This window comes from Oryctolagus cuniculus, chromosome 18 (assembly GCF_051225735.1).
Source record: "Oryctolagus cuniculus isolate XC-2025 breed Fujian yellow rabbit chromosome 18, ASM5122573v1, whole genome shotgun sequence".
Classification (NCBI taxonomy): Eukaryota; Metazoa; Chordata; class Mammalia; order Lagomorpha; family Leporidae; genus Oryctolagus; species Oryctolagus cuniculus.
In genome coordinates this window covers 38266659-38269587 of record NC_142884.1, presented here as the reverse complement: position 1 = coordinate 38269587, position 2929 = coordinate 38266659, and the positions used below count along the sequence as shown (strand labels likewise).

Here is a 2929-nt window from a genome sequence, read left to right as displayed (position 1 = left end):
TTTAACTCACTGCACAACAGCGCCAGCCCCAATTTTTATCCTTTTTAAGGAATGACCATACTGTTCTGCATAACATCTGTACTAACTTGTGTTTTCACCTACCATATATGGTGGTTTTCTTTTCCCATGTGCTCTCTAGCATTTGTTATTTTTTATCAGTTTGGCATAAAAATGATATAGTATTGTTCATGTTTTTGTGTATTTTGAAATCAGTTAATTTGTTTATTAAATCTTTATTATTTGAAAGGTGGATTTAGAGAGAGAGGGAAAGACATAGATAGCTTTCATCTGCTGGCTCACACCCCAGAGAGTTTCAACAGTTGAGCCTGGGGCATGCTGGAGTCAGGAGCTTCATCCAAGTCTCCCACATGAGTGGCAAGGACCTGAGTCCTTCGTCCATCTTCTGCTGGTTTCCCAGGTGTTTAGCAGTGAGCTAAATTGGAAGTGGAGATTCCTAAACTCAAAGTGGAACTCAGATGTTATGCTGGCCTCACAGATTGCAGCTTTCCCCACTTGGCCACAATGCCAGCCCCTCTATCAATTTAATTCCTCAAAAATAGCTCAGTAATGTTGGCATCTATCTCATTTTGTTTTTTCTCTGTTATTATTCAACTTATTGATGTCTTATTTTTGTTCACATTATTCCTCTCAATTGCTCTACCTGAGGTGAGTAGGGCTGCTGTGTTGCTTAAATGAAGTGTATGCTTTAGATTACTCATTTAATGAGTGCATGTCATTCACATAGCACTTCACTGAAGTTCTACTATGTCCCAAATCCTCTTCTAGGCACAGAATTTAGACCACTTTTCTCTTAGGCCCAGATCTTGCCTTTAACATACTACTTGGAATTTAGTAGCTCATGAAATCTGCAGACTGCATAAATGAATGAATATTTTGAGGGCTGTGCTTTTGTGGAGGAACTTCATAGGAGACCGAAGGAATAAAATAAATCAAAAGTATCCACAGTATATAGAATGTATACTATTTTACAAGTCACAGAGAAGAAGAAGAAGAAGGAAAGTAGTAAGACTAGAAAGTTTGTGGCAAGACTAACAGGCGCTGGTCAAGAACTTAATAAGCACATTAGGAAAGCAGTAAGGTTTCTTTTTTTTTTTTTTTTTGAGGAAAAGTTTTTATTTCTAGTGATGAAATTGGCTACAGAACATTATGAAAGTTTAAAAATACAAAGAGAAATTGTCTATAATTAATAGATTCAAAATTTGACAATCAGTGAATATCATTATTAGTCATTACCAACAACAGTTATTGATTTGAAAGGCAGAGTGACAGGAAGAGGGAACCACTGCTTCACTCCCCAGACACTTGCAATAGCCAAAGCTTGACCAAGCCAAAACCAGGAACTGGGAATTCATTCTGGATGTCCCATTTGGGTGCAGGGACCCAAGCACTTCTGCCATCCTCCGTCTCCTCCCAGGGTGCACACTAGCAGAAACTTGCCTCAAAGCAGAGAAGCTACCACTCAAGCCAGACATTTGTATATGGGATGTGGGTGTGTGGTGGTGATAGCAAGCCCTCATGGATAAAAAAAAAAAAAAAAAAACAAAACAAAAAAAAACAAAAAAAAGTTATTTCTATGCCAAGGAAATTACTCTGTAGTCTTTCTCTTATAAACTACGTATTGCTGAACCTAGATAATTTTTCCTTTATTTAACAATGACATGAAAATGTCAGTTGAGTTGGCTTTCCTGAAGACCTTGTTTCTTGAATATTAGTGGCTAGCTGAGATAAATTCTTTTCATCTCTTTCTCGCTTCGGCAGCACATGTGCTCGCTTCGGCAGCACATATACTAAAATTGGAATGATACAGAGAAGATTAGCATGCCCCTGCGCAGTAAGGTTTCTTTACCTCCCTGTAGGCTCTGCTCTCCAGAGGTGAACAGGGTCCTCTAAACCCACTTGCTGCACACACAAACACCTGAGTGTTGTATTCTCCCACAGGTGTTGGAGACTGATATGGTGTTCTGATTTATATTTACATAATGGCTAGTGACATCGGGCATATTCACATGTTTTGACCATGTACATTTCTTCTGAGAAATGTCTATTCAGATCCTTGCCTGTTTCTTCACTGTATTTTTGGGAGTTTTTCCAATTCATGTAAATGCTCTGGAAATCTGTAAACATTCAGAGTTTTAATTTTTCCTGCCATCTGTTCATTGTATCTACACTCTGATGTTTACTTTGTTGTGAAGAAGTATCTTAGTTGGATATACTCAAATGTCTCTGTTTTTATTTTTGTGACTATTGCTATTGGAATCTTACCCAAAAGCTATTGTGTGTTGACAATATTTAGAGTTTCCCTATGTTTACTTGGGTTTGGGTCTTATGATTACATTTTAATTCACTGTGAGTTCACTTTCACATAGTGTAAGAGATGTTGGAGTCTCTTTTCAGGCTTCTACATATGGATAATCAAGTTCCTCTGCACCACTTGTGAAAGAGATTCTTCTTTCTCCAGTTCATTTTAGTTCCTTTGTTAAATATGAGTTGCTGGTAGAAATTTGGGTTTATTTCTATGCTACCAAGTCTTTTCCATTGAACTATGTGTCTGTTATTATATCAGTGCTAACACTTCTTCTTCTTTTTTTTTTTTTTGCAGTTTATTTATTTGAAAGGCAGAGTTACAGAGAGGTAGAGGCAGAGAGAGAGAGGTCTTCCATCCACTGGTTTACTCCCCAAATGGCCACAATGGCCGGAGCTGTCTTGATCTGAATCAAAGTGTCAGGAGCTTCTTCCAGGTCTCTATGCAGGTGCAGGGGCCCAAAGACTTTGGCCATTTTCTACTTTTTTCTCAGGCTATACCAGAGAGGGGTATAAGAAGTGGAGCAGCTGGGAAACATACTGGCACCCATATGAGATGCCGGCACTGCAGACGGTGACTTTATCTGCTTTGTCATAGTGCTGACCC

At 38.6% G+C, this 2929-nt stretch overlaps 1 pseudogene; it reads left to right on the top strand.

Annotated features, from left to right (window-relative positions):
* Positions 1–1784: 1784 nt before the first annotated feature.
* Positions 1785–1852, top strand: LOC138846836 (U6 spliceosomal RNA; annotated as a pseudogene).
* Positions 1853–2929: the final 1077 nt, after the last annotated feature.